The sequence below is a fragment of the Carex rostrata genome, chromosome 2 (assembly GCF_964058835.1).
Source record: "Carex rostrata chromosome 2, lpCarRost1.2, whole genome shotgun sequence".
Lineage (NCBI taxonomy): Eukaryota > Viridiplantae > Streptophyta > Magnoliopsida > Poales > Cyperaceae > Carex > Carex rostrata.
The window spans coordinates 10,664,655-10,685,199 of record NC_135919.1 but is presented as its reverse complement, the minus strand read 5'-3'; the positions used below and the strand labels follow the sequence as shown (position 1 = coordinate 10,685,199).

General features: G+C 42.4%; 1 long non-coding RNA gene across 1 annotated transcript; it reads right to left on the bottom strand.

The window, feature by feature from the left end:
• Window positions 1-12,082: 12,082 nt before the first annotated feature.
• On the bottom strand, window positions 12,083-13,411 carry LOC144567027 (uncharacterized). The gene is made up of 3 exons (XR_013515343.1): window positions 13,282-13,411; window positions 13,091-13,150; window positions 12,083-12,235 (listed from the first exon to the last, which is right to left on the bottom strand). It is a non-coding gene; the product is annotated as an uncharacterized LOC144567027 (long non-coding RNA).
• Between the last annotated feature and the right edge of the window lie 7,134 nt (window positions 13,412-20,545).

Sequence of the window (20,545 nt, the reverse complement as noted above, 5' to 3'; positions counted from 1 at the left end):
TCCGCAGTATACAGCGGAGGACGGGATGTGGGACATTCAGCTGCTTGAACTCCGGATTGAATGCAGAGCCCGCTCTCCTGCCAGAGATCAACTCCCAGAAGTGGTTGCGATCTAGATCGTCAGCGAATGAGAGGGAGTCCGTCGTCGGGTTTGGTGCAAAACCAAACCACTCGCGCAACTGGGAGAGCCAAACACGGTGAACCTCCTGACGAAGGCGGAACTTGATGTATGGAATATCCTTCTTGTTATATCGAAGCTCCAGAGAGGAGAGGAACTCAAGGGTGAGACCCGAGTATCCTCTCTGGGCGATGCTCCAGAAGGAAGAGGATATCCCAATCCGACCAGTGAGACGTAGGAACTCCTGGTCAAGTCCCAGAGTCTGGAGGGCCGAGAAGTCTACGATCCTCGTATTGGCGAACTTTCTCTGACGGAGGGTCTGGTGGAACTGCGCTGCGCGCTGGGTGGAGTCAGAGACACCCTCATCAGTGCCGTAGGAGTCGGAGGCGTGGTCACTGGAGGGTGTACCAGAAGGCTGGTAGGATGGGCTCTCGTGCCCACCTCCAGAACCGGCCTGAGAGGCACTCCTAGACGAGGACTCTCCTCCATCCCGAGACTGCGATGCGCTCCTGGAGCTACTCCGGCCGGAGAGACGAGATGACGTGGGGCCAGAAGCGGAGGGGACGGAGGACTCAGAATCAGACCCGGAAGGAGTGGGGGTGTGCGAGAGGTGCCGACGCATCTCGCGAAGACGCTCTTGGCGTTGCTGTTGAGCGTACTAGCGTTGGCGTTCTGTGTTCGGGTCGGACATGTACGTCTCACACAAGACCTAAGCAGATGAAGGCCGGTCTGGACTGGTACGGGTGGGGTGTACAAGTCTGGTACGGGTAGGCCGCACAAAGTGGTACGGGTAGGCCGTACAGGACGTTGTACAGGCCGTACCGGACTTGGAACTTGTGCTGGTAAGGTTAGAACCTGGTACAGGCCGTACAGGACTTGGTACAGGCCGTACAAACTGGTACCAACACCAAATTGGTAATATCAGTGCTCAGAAAGCTCAAACCAGGTACAGAACACAAAAATTTGGTCAATTCAAATGAAGCAAGTAAGCACTGGTACAAGGTCTGGTACCTGTGCTGGTGCTGGTACGGGCCGTACAGCCTGGTACGGGTAGGCCGTACCAGGGTTAGGGTTTGGCAGAAAAATGGCAGAACCGTTTATGGAAAGGAAGAGAACAACGAAAATGGAAATGGTGACAAAAAAAATGGAAAAGAGAAAGAAAGAGAAGACAACTTACTCGAAGAGAGACGTGGTGCGGCCTTCACTGGTACGGGTTGTACTGGTGCGGGGCCGTACGGGAGTAACGGAGGCGGCAGGGAAGGAGGAGAGCAGGCAGAGAGGAAGGAGGGAAGGTTGGTGCGCGGCAGGAAGGAGGAAGAGAAAGGGAATAAGTGAGGCAGAGAGAAAGAAAGAGAGAGAGAAGGGTACGGCGGAGGGAGAGAGGAAGAGAAGGTGCGGGGGGGGGGGGGGGTTTAAGAAGAAGGGTACAGCATTGAATGCACCCCTGCGTCGCCCATCCCTAGGTACGGCCTGGCCGTACCAATCTGGTACGGGCCGTACCGGCCTTTCTTGAGCCGTGCCAACCCTAGATACGGCCTGGCCGTACCAATCTGGTGCGGTCTAGCCGTACAAAGTCAGTACGGCCTAGCTGTATCAGGGAAGGTTGCTGTTCTTTTGCCCTTGAAGACTTCTCAATCTCGCTTATGATGCAGAAAAAGAAACATGAATGCATGTCTAATTGTTCCTAAGATACAAAAATAGGCTTGGGCTGCCTCCCAAGGAGCGCTTGTTTTAGGTCTTGAGCTCGACCATCTCTCTGTTATGCTTCAAATCGGGCGGGATCAGGCGGTTCTGGGCGGAGCTCCCACTTCAGAGGTGTACAGACCGTGTGCTGGTTTGCTGATAAAGTCCCGAGCCTGCATGGGGCTGGATGAGCGCCTATCACCTTCTCGATCAAGTCCTCAATCACCGTTTGCTGAGCTTTCAAATCCTCCAATAATCTGAGGATGCGAGCAGGGTCGAGGTCTGCATTGAAAATCACAGGACAAGAGGTATTTGGGTCTGAGGACTCATACATGAGGTTAGCTGGAAGAGGTTTGAGTTCGGGAGTCAGCGGCTCCATGTGAACCTTGACGCGGTCCGCGTCAGGTTCACTCGGGTCGCGTGAAGACCTCGCGTCAGCTTTATCAGATCCTCGTTCTCTGTTTTCCAAGCCTTCGAGCTGTGGCATGCGACCCGCGTGGGATTCATCCGGTCTGTATTGCCTTCGAGATTGTTCTTTGGCCAATTGATCGACCACACCAAGCCAGCAGCATGTTTCTGTTTCAGAGGGGCACTTCATAACTCGGTTGAGATTAAACTCCACTTTCTCATCTCCAATCCGCAGAGTCAGAGTTCGGTTCTCCACATCAATGAGTGTTCGAGTCGTCTTCAAGAATGGCCGTCCTAGAATGATGGGAATTTCTTTGTCCTCTTCCATCTCCATCACCACAAAATCAGTAGGGACATAGAATTTTTCGACTAGAACTGGCACATCCTCCACTATGCCGAGTGGTACCCTGACAGAAGAATCAGCAAGCTGTAGAGTCATGCGCGTGGGTTTGAGCTCGCCTACTCCCATGCGCTCAAAGATGGTGCGTGGCATGAGACTCACGCTGGCCCCTAGGTCACACAGGGCTCGCTTGATGGTAGCTTTCCCAATTTTGCAAGGAATTGAGAATTTACCAGGGTCTCCCAGTTTGGGTGGTAGCTCGCTGTTCAGAATGGCGCTGCACTGCTCCGTTAGTTTCACAGTCTCATGCCCCCCCAAGCTGCGCTTGTTGGATAGAATGTCCTTCAAGAACTTGGCATAAGTAGGCATTTGAGTCAAGGCATCGGTGAACGGGATTGTGATATGCAGTCTTTTGATCACCTCAATGAATTTCGCGAATTGTGCGTTCAATCTGGTCTCGGCTAATCTCTGGGGGAAAGGAATGGGTGGCCGGTATGGGGGTGGTTTCTCGTTTTCTTTCTTCTGTTGACTCCCTGACGCTTCAAATGAAGGTTGTACAGGTCTTGCTGAGCTGGTACTATCCGTACCCGCTTGAGGTGGAATGGGGTCAGCACGTACTGGATTTACCTCGCTTGCTGGAATCTGCACATGGGTCAGGGTCGCATCAGGTGCCGGATCAGCTGTGATGTCACTCGGCATTGGTGGTTCATCATAGTGGGTCCCACTTCTCAGAGTAATCGCCTTAACCTCTCCTCTTGGGTTGGGTTCTGGTTGAGCTGGAAGCTTCCCAGGTTGAGGTTGGCTGGAGGTGACCATCTGGCTCAGCTGCTCCAACAACTTGCTTTGGGCAGCCATCTGAGTCGTCATGCTTTGCATCTGCTCCCACATCATTTGATTCATCTTGCCCTGCTCATGGGTGAAATCATTCACTCCGGTAGGCGCATGTGACTTTGGGAGATCAGATGGAGCTGCTCGGTTGCCTTGATTGGGAAAGGAAGCGTTCTGGTAGAAGTTCCTGTTGCCATTGTTGTTGTTGTTGCTCGAAGATGGGTTGCCCCAGTTATTGTTGTTGGGAGGGGGGTTGTTCCAGTTGTTGTTCGCTCGATTGTTCCATGTGTTGTTGTTGAAGGATGGTCTCTGAAAGTTGTTGTTGTTGAAGGGCGGTCTGGAAGAAGAGTTGTTGAACGGTGCAGGGTTGTTCTGGTTCGACCTCCAATGCTGCTGCTCAACCGGATCTTTGGAATAAGACCGGCTGAAAGGAGGTCTCGGGAAGAAAGAAGGTTCGCTGTTGAGAGAGTTGACCTGCTCGCTTTCCTCGTCTTGTTGCGCCAGCGGGCATTGCTCGTAAGCGTGCCTCTCATCTCCGCACATGACGCAGGCTTGAGGTTGCTGTTCGACTGCCTTGACGCTGAGCTTGTCCATCACTCTCTGCATGGCGTCCATCTTGGCGGTGAGAGCAGTGATGTGATCCACCTCGTACTTGCCACCTCCTTGGTTACCTCCTTGGCCTCCTCTTCGTCGTGAGTTTTCGCGGCCGGACCACTGCTGGTTCTGCGCCATGCTGTCTATCAAGTTCATAGCCTCTAAAGGCTCCCTTGACATCAGCGCGCCTCCCGCAACAGCGTCGACGTAAGCACGAGTGCTCTCGTTCAAGCCGTCGTAAAACGTTTGGATCAAGAGCCAGTCTGGTATACCGTGGTGTGGACAAGAGTATTGCAATTCTCTAAACCTTTCCCATGCCTCATTCAGGGGTTCATCAAAAATTTGGTTAAAGCTGGTCAGGTCATGTCTTACCTTGGCAGTTCGTTTATGAGGGAAAAATCTGGTCAAAAACAATTTGGACAGTTCCCTCCAAGTCAAAACCGAGTCCCTGGGTAAAGATCCCAACCATTTCTTTGCTTTGTCCCTAAGAGTGAAAGGAAATAGAGCAAGCTTGGTGTAATCAGAATTCTCACCGTTGGTCTTGATGGTCGTGATGCACTCGAGGAAAGTCTGGAGATGGGAGTGCGGGTCCTCGTGATCGAGTCCATGGAAGGTGTTCTGCTGCACCATGTTGACAACCCCTGGATTGAAGTTAGGTTGTTGTCCTGGAATGCGCGGCAGCCGGATTGCACCTCTCACATCTTCAGCCCTTGGCACATTGAACTCTCTCAAGGTTCGGGGCATGAAATCATCCATCTCGTGGTCAGACTGATCGGTCAGCTCTGCTTCTCTGTCTTTGTCCTCCTCTCGCTCACGCCTGTCCTCTCTGCTCGGATGTTCGGACATCTTTTCTTCAATGCGGGTCGCGTCTGATGTGACTCGAGTCGCGTCGAGAGAGGTCTGGGCAGGGACAGTGTCGTCTGGAGGAGTGTCGTCAAAGAGTGGCCCTCTGCTCCTCAGTTGGTATTTCAATCTGAACTTTCCTGCAGGAGGTTGTTCGAGAGCCAGTTTTTTTTTTTTTTTTTTTTAGTAATAAGAAAGAGTAGCGTAAAGGAAAAGATACAAGTTAAAATCTAGATTAGCTAAGATAAGCAAAAATCCAGAGAATGATAGCCGTCCCCGGCAACGGCGCCAAAAACTTGATCGGCGTAAAAGCGCAACGCAAGTTTCGGTACGCTTGGGGGCGTACCTTTTAAACCGCGGTTACACCTTCCGATTAGGGTTGCAAGTGCACAACCCTATCGAGGAGTATAATCGGGTATCGATCCACAGGGACGGTTTCTTTATCTAGATATTTACTTATCTCGACTAAAGACTAGAAGTGAGAAAAAGGGATTTTGGTGTTTAATTTTCCTAAGGAATCAACTCAAGCAATCACACAATGATATAGAATAGTAAATGTGCAAGAAAAGGTATAAACTGTGTTTTGATTTGGGATAAAAGGTGTTTCAAGGGTTTCAGACTTCATCTCTGATTTGCCTCTAGTGGTACGGCCCTTACCAAGTTGGTACGGCCAGGCCGCACCAACCTGGTATGACCAAGCCGTATGGGGCTTGGTACGGGTAGGCCGCACCACTCTTGTAAGGGCCGTACTGGTTTACCAGAACAGAGCTTACAAGTTCGAGTTGATGCATTTCTTGCTGGTACCTCGTATTAAACTCTTGATAAAGGTTCAATTGACCATACCTAAGGTTCCTAAACCTCAACTCTCGTGTGTTGGTTCAAGATCTAAGTTTTGGATTCAATTCTTTACCTTCTAGGGTTTCTAAACCTCAACTCTCGTGTTTTGGTCCAGATCCTCTAGTTGATTGATTGGAGATCTAAGGTAACCTCTAATCTGTCGATTAGAGGAGAATTCAACCTTTCGGCTTCAATTCGATCAAGTCTACCTAAAGGGATTGGTTTGGTTGAGAGAAGGCAATGGTCACATGACCTTGTTAGGGTTGATCTACCACTATAGGCACACCACATGCAATCACAGAAACACAAAGCAATCAAGACAAGCAAATTCACAATCAATTCAATCACAAGAGTTCATACAAGATCCAAATCAAGAAAAAGCAACACAAATCAAGAAAATCCATCTACAAACCCTAGAAACGAAAGTCTACTACTCACAAGTCATGGATCTGTCCAGATATACAAGAAAAGAGATAGAGAAAGTCATGAAAGAACTAGATTGAAGATCGGGAATGGAGAAGGTGTAGATCCGTCGATTCTCGCCTCTTCCTCTTCCTTGATCTTCTCTTCTTGCTCCTTTGCTCTCTTTCTCTCTTTCACTGAGCTCTCAATCTGGAATGAAGTGGAATCCCCGAAAATGGAGAGATCCCCCGCTATATATAGCCTCTGCCAAGATTTGAATTCTGTCAGGCGGCACCTATGTACGGCCCGTACCAATTTGGTACGGCCAGGCCGTACAAGGTGGGAAGAAGGCTGAAACGGCTAAGTTTGGTACAGGCCGTACCAAGTTTGGTAAGGGCCGTACCAAGGTGTCCAAAAACGCCGTTTCTTCGTGTATTTTGCTCCAATCCTGCAGAAAACAAACAAACTCTCAGCAGTACCAAATTCTAAGAATATATCAATGAAATGCACATGGTTTTGACAATTTGGAACATGGATTTGGTATGAAATCAAGTCAAATATAGGCTAAATATGCGAGGTATCAATAGGTTTCATTATCATCAGCAAAATTAGCTCTAAAAGTTCTCAAAGTATATCTTATTTCAGCCAGTGGTGTCACTTTCGAAAACCAGAGTTTGGATTTTTCTGGGGAGATTTGTTGGCCCGATATTTCACAAAAGGTTGTGAGCACTTGATTGATCCTTCTGACTTCACAAGGGTTTGTGCTGCCTAGAATCAACAAGTCATCTGCATACATTAGGTTGGTAATCGGGGGTGCTGATCGAGCCAGTTTCAACCCTCTGAGTCTGCCTTGTCTGAGGTCATGCTCAAGCATTGAAGACAAAATGTTCATACAGAGAATGAAAATGTATGGGGACAGAGCACAACCTTGGCGGATTCCCCTCGTGGGAGAAATGAAACCGTCCCCCTTTCCTTGAAATAGAATCGTGAAGTGAGCAGAGGTTATGCAGGCCATTACCCAGGAGCAGAAGCGGGGTGGAAAGGAATGCATCGTCAGTGTTTTTTTAATGAAAGACCAGCTCATGCGATCAAAAGCCTTGGACAGATCAGACTTTAAACAAAAAGCCGCCTGTTTGAAGCTTGGTAGAGAGAAAGAGTGCCAAATTTCCCGCATCAGTATAACGTGATCTGCAATATCTCTGCCTGGCGTGAAGGCTACCTGGTTGGGGTGTATGAGGTTGCGGATGATGGGTTGCAGTCTTCTTGCTAGGATTTTCGAAATAATTTTGTAGATGACATTGCAGATACTGATCGGCCGGAAATCTGTTACACGAGCAGGGTTGTCGACTTTAGGTATGAGCACCATATTTGATTTTGAGATATATGGTGGCATGCTTGCTGTTTGGAAGAAAGATGTCACTTCAGCTTCAATGCATGAGCGAAAGGTACTCCAATAAGTTTGAATGAAACGTGCATTAATACCGTCCGGCCCTGGGGAACGGTCCGGTCCCAAGGAGAAGACCACTTCTGCAATTTCTTGTGCACTTGGAACAGCTTCTAGAGCATCATAAAGGCTTGGTTGAACTGTTGGGAGGGTGTCATGTAAGGCAGAGAGAATTTGTTGCGGCCACTCCTGAGGAGACGCGTCAGGAGCGCAGAAGATGCTCTTAAAATGGCCGGTGAACGCTTTTCGTATTCGACTCTGATCAATGGTCCATGAGTTATCATCCAACTGCAGCATATAAATTGTATTCCTCCTTCTTCTAGAGTTTGTTGTTGCATGGAAGAAGGTCGTGTTGAGGTCACCATCTACCGTCCATCTTAGTCGGGATCTTTGGAGCCAATACAAATTGAGTTGGTGGAGGCATCTGTTGTATTTTGTCTGTAGATCTTTTTCTTCAAGTGGGTTTCTCATATGCGGTTGTGCTGACTGCACTTGTAGCATGCGCTCCTCAAGGCTGACTAGCTCTTTATTTGGTGAAGGTAATTTTCGTACCCATTGCTGGATACGGGTCCGGACCTGATAGATTGCATTTGGCCAATCAGAGAGTGCAGCCGGTGATTGTTGTCTGCATATTGCGTCAAATTCTGGATGGTGCATCCACCAATTCTCAATTTTGAATTGCTTTCTTGTTCGTGGGGGAGGAGGAGAGGTACGGAGGAGAATGGGATGGTGGTCACTATTAAAACGGGGTAGATGGTAGACGGCAGCAGTCGGAAATTGCGTAGTCCATGCGGTAGTTGCCAGCGCTCTGTCAAGGCGCTGCATGATCAGATTACCGTAATCCTGGTTGTTAGACCACGTGAAGGCGGGCCCTCTATAGCCCAAGTCAAGGAGGCCCGATGTACGGACCATTCTTTGGAAACCACGCATATGAGATGATTCTTTTTTACTACCACCAAACTTATCACTACTATTCAAAATACAGTTAAAATCACCAATCAAACACAAGGGAAGGTGACACTGTGAGTAATGTAGAATACGATCATATATATATTCCATTACATAGTGGTGGGGGTCGCTATATATTAAACCCAAAATCCACGACCCTATTACATTTTCTATTTTAACAAAAAGAAAATAAAAAGATCTTTCCAAAACAGAAACAGTAATATCATCGGACCAAAGAAACCACAAGCCACCGCTTTTGCCCGAGGAAGGGATGATTTCAAAATTTGGAAGAGGGAGCCGAGCAATGCGATGTGTAGCCTTGGCAGTATCACACTTAGTTTCGGATATAAAGGCTAGGTGAGCCCTAGTAGCGTGAAGGTAGCGTTGCATGGAGTCTATTGTCGCCGGGCCTCCACTCCCGCGACAATTCCAGCTGAAAATATTCATTGAAGACCCGGCGGCGATTCCGGGCTCGCCGCCCTTAGCCGCTTGTGGAAGCCCGGTGGAGAGGAAGGGCTAGCCTCACGAGAGAGAGAGTGTCTGTCCCAATTCTGGTTATCCCGGATAGTCAAGTTCCGGGTTCGGTTTGCAAGAGAAGTGCTTGTTGAAGCCATATTTGCTGCTGGGAGGGGAGAAGCTGGCTGATACGGTGGGTGGAGAGGTGAGGCCTGTGCCATGCGGCCTTGTGAGTAGGCAGAGAGGGGTGGGATGTGAAAAGTGTTGCTCTGGCCAGCAAGGGCTTGTTGTCCACCTTCATCATGATGGTTCTCATTGTTGCTAGTGTTATCACCTTGCACTGGTTGATTAGGCGGAGCTGAGAATGGGTATTGGTTAGGACTCGGCAAGTTAGGAGAGGTGGTTGTTGCAGTAGGTGCTTCATGTGGGGATGGGTCGGTGGATGGTCGTGGTACAAGAGAGCAGCAGTTTATCCAAGGGCCTTTACGGTGGTCCCTTAACATAATGACATCCGGGTTGTTTGCATACATGGGGTCCATGCAAAGCTGAAGGACCCGTCCCCTTTTAGAGCAACCCGAAAGGTCATGACCCACCCGTCCACAATAAGAGCAGAGCCGCGGAGTGCGCTCATAAACCAGAAATATGGGAATAGGTCCGAGAGTTGGATGCTTAATCGTTAATTTATCCTTGAGATTAGCATCTGCATTGTATGAGACCTTGGTGCGCATGAAAATTCGTCCGCCGCTGTAAGCTTGCCTAACCTCCGAGATTGGGGTCCCTATCTTCCCAGCCAAGTATAGAACACCTTCAGCCGACATCATTTCCGGCGGCATATTGTGAAACTGCGTCCATAAGGAAACATGATTAACAAAGTTAGGAGTTAACTGAGCGGGTTCATATACCTTACGCATTGATACTATGTCCGAACGGTATGTCCATGGCTCCTTGCAAAGTACGACATACATCTCCTTGGAATGGACAAAGTCGATAAGGTATGTGTGTTGTGCAATCGGTGTAATGCGGGTGGATGGATGTACACCCCAGTTGCGAAGCATTGTGCTCACAAAGTTGTCATCAATGACAAGGCGGTCAGTGATTACACGAGCGAGGCATGAAAGGGACCAGTCACGAGAAGAGGTTATTTGATGTGGAACGTTGATGGTTGGGGGGTCAGCAGCCAAAGAGGGGGAAATAGCTGCGAAGAGATCAGCAATCTCGTCATGTTGATTCATCCTGAGAGCTTTGTAAAGTGGGTTATTGTATGTTCTGGGAGGGGAGTCAAAAGGAGGGTGGTGTTGGTGGGGATGTAAAGGTGATTTCTGGTTTTTATAGCGTGAAAAGGGGGTTCTTCTTGGTTGTTTTGCAGTAATACCAGGTGCTACGCATGCAAGTGGTTGTGATTTTTTGGGGCACGGATGAGAGGTATGGTATAGCGGGTACTTGCCTCTGTGTAGTGATCTACCTGTTTTATTGTGTTGTTTTAGGTAATCAGATGCATGATTGTTTAATTTAGAGAGGGGCACACTGTTTGAAACATCCATTTGTCCTGTAGATAAGGGGGCTACAAAAGGAATATTAGAAAGGGACAATTCTGGGCTCTGGACAGTTGGATTTGGGTGGGATATGGGAGATTTTGTTTGTGCTACGTGTATGGATTTTGGGGACACTTGGCTTGCATGCAAGGCATCAGGAGAGAAAAAAGATTGGAGAGGGCAGTTTGAACAGCACTTTAGCTGTAGACCAACTGGAATGGGAAGTGGCATAGCTAGGTGGTTTACACGTGTCTCTTTGCATGCTGGTAAATTTTTGCTAGGCTGAGACGCCGGTTTAGGGCTACACATCAGGTTAGTGAACCGGCTTTGAAGATGCAGAACGAGGGCAGCTAAGTTGATGACAGACCAGCAGAGAACGGACTCAGGGAAAATGTAGAAGGATCCAACCCGGGCAAGAGCAGTATGTAGTGGAAGCATGACACATCTAACTGTGATGGAGGTTGCCCTTGTGCCCCTGGTAGCTCCAACTGATGAGGAGGAGCCTTGGCTAGAAAGAGTTGAAGAAACCTGAAAGGCTTCACGAAGACTGTCATGACAGGCCAGAGCATTCGGTCGGATAGGAGATGCGCTATCTGCCTCGTTTGGGTCGTCTCCATAATGGTTGTGGGTCTTGGCAAAGTCAGGGTATGGCCGGATCCGAAGCGGAATATGAGGAAGGTCATCCCAGAAGCGAATGTGGATGCGGCATTCTGCCCAGTAACGAAGGAAGTGCACCATGACATATCTCGGCACAGTTCTTGGGTCGATACACCGAATAGATGCAACAATGCAAGATTTGTCCACTCCAGTCAGATTGAGGTCATTCACGTATAAGACCTCTCCTAGAATTGATAAAAACCTGATGATATAAAATTCGTGCCAGAGTGGTATAGGAAAACCCGTCACCACGATATCCAGGCGCAAGGCCGTAGAGGGCTGCCGATTGAGGTAGACATCAGGATTCCAGGGGGTTAGGATAATGTCATGGAGAAGGCACCATGGGATAAAGTCACGAACCACTTGTGCACGATCTAGATGGAAAGGCAGACGAATCAAAAAGTGGTTGTTTTCCCAGGGTGTGGTGATATAGTCATGAGCAGGGCCTCCATATCTCAAGACCATATGTAGAACCACCCCTCTGATCTTACCGTTGAGGTGAAGGTCAGGTCCCCATAGACAAACAGTTTGTGCCAGGTTTCCCTGCACGTAGTTATAGGCTGGTACATCCGTGTCGAAATAAATAGCTGTTCTTTCAAGGGAGCGATTTGGGGCTAGGTAAGTGTAGATTTGAGACATGGTGGTTGGGGAAGTTAATGAGCTGGAATAGAGTTATGAGGCAAATGAAAGTGAGGAGAAAACGGTTTGGTTTTGAAAAAAGACATTTGAGTACGTTTATGGAAAATTGTAAAAGTTTTGCTAGAAACAAAGTATTTCTATTGGGTATAGAGGCGGTTGAAAAGATTTTGCAGCTGAAAAGCTGGGAAAAGTAAGGAAAAGAAAAGAAGGAAGATGAAAAGGTTTGCAGTGCGAAAGGTTCACAGTGTACTGGTAAAATCGCCTCTGATCGCTTGAAAATCGCCTTGTTCACAGTCGTCACGCCATATGTACTCTTAAAAATCTTAATATCAAAACAAGTTTATAACATAGAAATGATCAGAATAGACATGGCTAGTAAACCAACTACTGTCATGCCTGTCCAATGTATCAATTTTTCAAGTACAAAAGTAAAAATAAATAGTGGCTATTTGTATTCTTCCGCTTGACCTCACTCGCGACCTTGCTCGAGCCCTTCTTCTTCATTACCTAAAACCCACATAAAAGTGGAACGGGTGAGAGATCGAACATTCTCTTAGTGCGGGATTTAGTTCCAGCCCGGGAATTTGTAAAATCATTCTTTTACTAAGCTACTTTAATCATTCAACAACAATAAAAATACATCCTATGATGCAATTCTATCATGAATGCAACATTTATAAATTTAAAGAGACCATCCTACTAACCTAGTATGCATATTTGACAATCATAATGCAACTATACTATCCTCATGCAATCATGCTCACAAATGCACCATACATCATAATATAAAACCATTTCCACTTTCATAACCAATAACTCACTGACTATCACTTTGCTTGTGATGCGTTAGTTCACTGACCATCCATCAACCGTGGATGCGTTATTTTATTTTAATTCACTGACCACCACTTTGCTTGTGATGCGTTAATTCACTGACCACCCATCAACTGTGGATGCGTTATCTTGCACTTTTACCCTGCTAGCAGTTATCACTGACCATCACTTTGTTTGTGATGCGTTAATTCACTGACTATCCATCAACCGTGGATGCGTTATCTTATCATTAATTCACTGACCATCCATCACCCGTGGATGCGTTACCTCATAATTAATCACTCAACATCAATTCACATTTGCTTCATGATATGCAACAATCCCAAGGTATCTACTATGTTCAATTAACCATATGCAAATCTTTGGTTAACAAGACAATACCCTATCCATTTATGATTTCCAGTGATGTCTAACCCAAAATATTTACGGAAGGTTCGATTCACAACATGCAATCAATTCACACGTATGCATCATGAAATAAAATATCAAGGAAATAAGTATTTTACAAAAAGCCCATGAAACCCGCACCTGTTAGCTTAGCGATTCCTTGATCGTTTCTCACGTCTCTAAATTCTTCAACAATCGAACCTAAGTTTTAAACATACTTCTATTTAATAATGCTCAAGTTCATGTGTTCTAATTTCCTAAATTACTTATTTTATTTGAATAGAATGTAATAAATCCGAATGTAATTTATTTGTTCTAAATCTTTGAGTTACCTTGAGTTTACGGATTCTCTATAATGCAAAACGAAATAAGAATGAGGATTTTCGGATCAGCAGCTAGCGGTACGCACAACAGTCACTGTTTTGGACTGTTCTCAGGGATGGAGACACCGATCGGGGTGAATCCAGCCCTCACACTACAACTTTCGTCTTGAAAGGTCCTTGAGATTTCAGACGTACAGAGTGCAGTTCCCTGTGGAACTCGGCTGACTAGTTCAGCTCGGTTTTTCTGGTTTGAGTATGGACAGCAGTCGCTGTTTTGGACAGATCTCGGTGGTGGAAACTCGGATCGAGGTGAATCCAGCGCTCAATCATCCGTATCTTTGAGCACTACAATTCTCATGTGGAAAGTCTCATTCATATTCAGAACGTACAGGTGGCAGTTCTATACGGAAGCCGATTGGTCAGTTTGGATCCAGCAGGGGATTCAGACCTTTGAGTTTTCAGGTCTAGGAGAGGGTGGGGCTCGGATCTGAGGTGGAGGCTGTTAGTTTGTAATAATCTAGAAGTCAATAATACGATAAATTAATCATAAAGCTTTGTTCATGAATTGAATGTTTATTTATATATCATTTTGTTGCCTTGAGTATTATTGCATTTATGGATCATTTCGAGTTCATGACTGAAATTGTGAAACTCCATAATATAGATGATATATACTCTTAAAAGGTCACTGACCAAGGTAATTAGCAGGAACACTAATTACCGCTATAAGGTTAGTATGTGGATTAAAAGATGGTTAAGTTTTACAAACCACCTGACACGAGATGTCATTTTAATCACATAGATACATGTTCTAGGAACATGGTATTTGACAGACCCCGAATGAAACATTAAATAGAATTGTGTTCGTGTCATTAATGTTTTCATTCAGTGTCAAAGTTCTACAGTATTAGGTATTTATCGTTCCCACTAAGAAATATATATGAGTAAGTGTTATCTAACGCTGTCCGTAAAAAGCAGCCATAACGGTAGCATTTCCATATATATAACTTAGCTGAGGAAGTGATAGTCTGCCAAGAATACTACTTGTCCCTCGTATCTCTATACGAGCCATAGCATCACTGGGCCCCTTGGTAGAGTTAGATTATCTGCATGCGGTGTAATTACAAGAGTAATTATATTTGATAATCTACTCAAGATCAAGAAAAGATACAGTTAACAAGGATGACACATATCTACCTTAAAACTGATCTGATAGCTATGAGACAGAAGAACTGACACAAGTAAATTGTTTACTGGATCGTGATATTGTACAGTACAGCATCATCTGTGTAATTGGATGGTCATGATGTGTTGCCAGATGCCACCCATGACTAACAGAAGTTAAAACAGTCTTAACTCTGTTTACCAACATAACACAGATCCTATTGGGTCACACCATATAGGAGCTACTCGGAGAATCTTACTGATTAATTATAAATTGATTATAATTAATATTAAGATGGTTATAATTAATTATACGTGATATAATTAAATTATACATGTCATTTAGAATGACAAGCAGAAACAACGGTTAATTTATAAACGTACACGTTACGTTGTATAAAAGTTACCGAACAATAACCGAAAAGAAATATAATTGTACATGACAATTATATATATATGATTTGGAATTTTAATTGTTAATTATGGATTTGAATTATGGGTTTAAAAGCCCAAAATAATCAAAGCCTTAATTAAAATTAAAGGCCCAAAGTCAAAGCCCAAAATCAAAGCCTTTTACTATTCATGCCTTAATGGGCCAAGGGCAAAATGGTCATTTCACACCTATGCCACCTTGCATGACACCTTAGGGGTGTAGAAACATGGAGAAGAGTGTGGAAGGGTGTGGAAGGGGTATTTTGGTCTTTTCACATATTAAAGGATGAGGTGTCAAGGGCTTTTGGTAAATAGATTTGTTTTGAGGGGTATTTTGGTCTTTTGCGAACCTCCTCAAAACACTATAAATAGAGGGGTGAGGGTAGAGAGAAAATTTGCTAATTCACATGTTAATCTGATTACTTTGTTAATCGGTTTTTCTCTCTTCCCTGATTTCGGTTATTACGAGATTCGGAAAAATATATTTTTGCAAACTCTGCGGTATTTCGTGTTTTGCTTTTTAAGTGAAACTGAATAACTTGGAGTCTTAAATATATTTAATCTGTCCCTATTTCGGTGAATAGTATTTCTGCAGAATTCCGCGGTTTACGGTATTTCTGGCAGAAGAAGTAAATTGCTCTCCGGTTAGTCCTGGTGGATAACCAATAGAGGTATCACACGTGTGATACTGCGAGTCGATTCCATCCCTGGTGAGGCTCTACTCGCTCGGTCTGCATTCCAACTGAGATTTGGAATCAAGGTATAAATTGTTATATTAATCTATTTAATTTGTAAATAGATTTAATGCTTTAGGAAATCAATTATGGAGTAGATCTGTAAATAGGATTAAACGAATCTTCTTGATTCATTTAATCCGTAGCTTAAGTTAGATGTAAAAATTTTTGTTTTACTTTTTCCGCAGCTTAAGCTAATTAAATGGGTTTGAATCGTTCCTCGAAACCCAACAGAGGCTGCTGTGACGGCTTGGGAGTAGAGAAGAAGGGGTCTCGGTTTGGGGAAGGGGCTGCGGTGGTGGCCGAGGGGGTGGCAGCCTAGAGGTTGAGGAAGGTGCGGGGGATTGTGGTGGCCGAAAGAGAGAAAGAGGGAGTGGCGGCTAGGGCAAGGGAAAAGAGAGGGGGGTGGCTGTGGAGAGGGGGGCTTTATATAGGGTAGGGTTAGGTTTAGAAGAGGATTTGTGATTTTTGGGCTTGGGTTTAGTGGGCCAACATATTGTAAATTCGGATTTGGGCCCATGACAGAATTTTATTTTAATATTTGTCTTCAAAGATTGAAATAACTAGAATTTTAGGTTTGGAATTTGGAAAAAGTTAAAACATAAGAGTCGTAGGTTTTTCTATTACGGTTCTAACACAACTGGTTTCACCTTAATAGGAATTTTCAGTGAAGAGCAGTGTTCTAAATAGCTAGCTATAGCAGCGCTATAGCTTTTCCGAACCATAAACACTAAGCTATAAGATAAAAGTGCGCTAACTTAGCTACGACCGCTATTACCGCTATGCTACATGGGATTTTTTTGCAATTTATATGGGCTTCTGTACTTCTATTCTTATTTCTAATGCTACATGGTCTTCTACAATAAGTATGCTAAACCAAACTATGTGCTTCTATTTTTATTTGTGATTTATTCTCTCATTCTATATCGAGAAATATTTCAAATATTAATTCTTCATTTTGATTGCTCTTCGTATAGTATGTTAGTTTGTAATAATCTAGAAGTCAATAATATGATAAATTATCATAAAGCTTTGTTCATGAATTGAATGTTTATTTATATATCATTTTGTTGCCTTGAGTATTATTGAATTTATGAATCATTTCGAGTTCATGACTGAAATTGGGAAACTCCATAATATAGATAATATATACTCTTAAAAGGTCACTGACCAAGGTAATTAGCAGGAACACTAATAACAGCGATAAGGTTAGTATGTGGATTAAAAGATGGTTAAGTTTTACAAACCACCTGACACGAGATGTCATTTTAATCACATAGATACATGTTCTAGGAACATGGTATTTGACAAACCCCGAATGAAACATTAAATAGAATTGTGTTCGTGTCATTTATGTTTTCATTCAGTGTCAGGTTCTACAGTATGAGGTATTTATCGTTCCCACTGAGAAATATGTATGTGTGATTGTTATCTACCGCTGTCCGTAAAAAGCAGTCATAACGGTAGCTTTTCCATATGTATAGCTTAGCTGAGGAAGTGATAGTTTACCAAGAATACTATTTGTCCCTCGTATCTCTATACGAGCTATAGCATCACTGGGCCCCTTGGTAGAGTTAGATTATCTGCTAGCGGTATAATTACAAGAGTAATTATATTTGATAATCTGCTCAAGATCAAGAAAAGATTCAGTTAGCAAGGATGACACACATCTACCTTGAAACTGATCTGATAGCTATGAGACAGAAGAACAGACACAAGTAAATTGTTTACTGGATCGTGATATTGTATAGTACAGCATCATCTGTGTAATTGGATGGTCATGATGTGTTGCCAGATGCCGCTCATGATTATAGAAGTTAAAACAGTTTTAACTCTATTTACCAAGATAACACAGATCCTATTGGGTCACACCATATAGGAGTTAATCGGAGAATCTTATTGTGATTGATTATAAATTTGTTATGATCAATAGTAAGATGGTTATAATTAATTATACGTGTTATAATTAAATTATAAATGTTATGTAAAAATAACAAGCAAAAACATTGGTTAATTTATAAACGTGTGTGACACCTTGTATAAAAGTTAACCGGTTAATTTATAAATGTGCAGGACACATTGTATAAATTACCAAAACAACAACCGCAAGAAAAATATATATAATTGTTCAGAATAATTATACGAATATTATTTGTATTCGGGCCGAGGGCATTCGGGTCTTTTCAGATTCGTGCTTATCCGCATGACATGTCATCGATCTTATCCACATGACATGTCATCCTTATCCATTCAATGACATATCTTGTAAATAGGCCGAACTTGGAGGGCATTTTGGTCTTTTGGCAACCGACCCTAAACCCTATAAATAGGGGTGGAGGGGTAGAGAGAAAAATCGCTAATTCACTCATACCGTTTCGTGTCGAAACAGATCGGTATTTTCTCTCTTTCTCGGTTTCTCTCCCAAATAGTGTTTCGGTTGAGAAAAGAAAGTTATACGTAGTTGACGTATAATCTTGCGAGTTGTTGTGAAGTATATTTACGGGATCGATGAATAGTGTTTTACCGAATTTCGCGGTATGTCAGTTTTGCATATTGATGAAACTGAGCAACCGAAAATTCGTGTTTACGGGTTTTCGTCTTTTTTCCGTGAATAGTATTTTTGCAGAATTCCGCGGTTTACGATATTTCTGGCAGAAGAAATAAACCTCTCTCTGGTTAGTCCTGGTGGATAACCGATAGAGGTATCACACGTGTGATACTCCGAGTCGATTCCTTCCCTGGTGAGGCTCTACTCGCTCGGTCTGCATTCCAACTGTGATTTGGAAACAAGGTATAAATATGCTATATTAATCTATTTAATTGGTAAGTAGATTAATGTTTTAGAAATCAATCATGGAGTAGATCTGTAAAAGGATTAAATTGGGTTTTGATGACAAAGGAATACTGAAGCTGGACAGCCTTGGAAAGTTTCCTGACATACCCCGTTTAATCCTGAGCTTAAGTTGGCTGTAGAAATTTTTGTTCTACGGTCATTCCGCAACTTAAGCCTAAACGGGTTTTGGTTACAGCACCGTAAACCCCAACATAGTATTCATTTGCAAAATTATTATCATTCATTTCAATTGAAAGCTAATTTTGATTATTATTATTATTATTATTATATATAAAATGTTTAAATATGTATATTGACTTCATTTACCTATAAAATTAGCTGCTCTTCATATATTATATTATGTAATACTATATGAAGTATGAACTATTAAATAATGTAACTTTTTTTAAAAAAAATTCTCTTGTTATTTGCGTAATTGATAAAAAGTATAGATTTAGATTAGTTGTCATTTAGTTGTTACCTCAATTCTCATTATGTTGATAATTAGTATAAATATAAAATATAAAATTTGAAAAGTAAAAATCGCTATGTATGATAGCTTTCGCTATAGCTACGCTATTCGCAATAGATTTTTTTTTATCTCCCCGCTATGCCGCTATAATCGCTATTTAGAACCTTGGTGAAGAGGAATTAATAAAATAGTCGACAAGGGTATGCAGTTCCAGAACAGCATTGTTTACTGACTTTGGAAATCTATGGAGAATTTTACATTCAGAATTTGGGATAAGTTTCTAAACGAATGTTGTAGATCTTGAGGTTAGGTTTTTAGGTATTAAATTTCATTTAGATCCGAATTAGTATGAATGATAAATGATTAAAATATTAACAGCTGTATGTTTGAAATTTAGAAGTCTCCTAAGTTTTATTCTATTGTGCTTATGAAATTTTAATTTGTCTATAGAATTTTATTACGTAAATTCTGTAGCGTTACAGGACCTGTATCAATATTTGTTTGATATCCGCTCTGTATCCGTATTCGAAAAATTAAAAATAAAATATGGATATGATTTTATCACTATCCGTTGCCTATCCGCTCCGTTTTCACCCCTAGTTCCTACCCACAATGTTATTAAATGATATATCTTTTAACTATATTTATACATTTAATTCATAGTTGATTTGTTATGAGCCTGTGTATATTTTGTGCATACAATATTTCATTAAGTGTTGCACTAATTCAAAACTGAAGTCTTATTTAGAAAGTCATTCATAATTTTACTTCCTTTTCTTTTAAGATTTATATATTCTTTTTTTCATCTTCCTTTTGCTTTTACTTTAGCATATTGTTCTATATCAGTATTATTTTTGTTACATTTGGTATATATTATCAGTTTCCTTCAATCTTACAAATTTTTCTTGCCATGACAAAAAAAGTAATTTAATAGCTCATTATATATTATTATTGACAATAAAATGTTGTCAAGTATATTTCGTGATTTTGTAATGCACAATATATAAGATAAGTTCATCAGATATTATTTTCATCTGTTATACTCTTTTAAATTTTGTTTGTTAGAAATTATTAAAAAAATATCAACACATATTGATTTAAATCATAGCAACTGAAGTAATTAATTGTTTTACCCAATAATTAATAAAATGCCTCAAATTAATATGTTGTATTTTTTTAACAAAGTAATTACTAATCATTATTTGATATTGTCTACTCAGACATATAAATTCTCAGTGGTGCAGTTAATCAGAACGATAATAAATCAGAAAAAAAAAAACATGATCAAGTTTTGCAAGATATTAACATTTAATTAAAAAGGCTAATTAGAAAGAATAATATCATGAATATAGAAAAGAGTGAAATTCAAATAAATCTTGCTGATGTTTTACCATATTTTGCAAACTCCTATAATAGCTAGTTTTTATTATTATAAATAAGTCTATATATAGGTTTGAAAAGAGAGCATATTAGAGATTATTCGTTTTTATCTTAATGTAATTCGATTTATTATAAACTAATTCTCTTTGTTAAAGAAGGTAAAAAAAAACAATTAAATTTTTTATTTACCCACAGTTTTGCTAACAAAATAATTAAGAAGAGCTAAATAAAAATTTGCATGTGACACCTTAAAATATA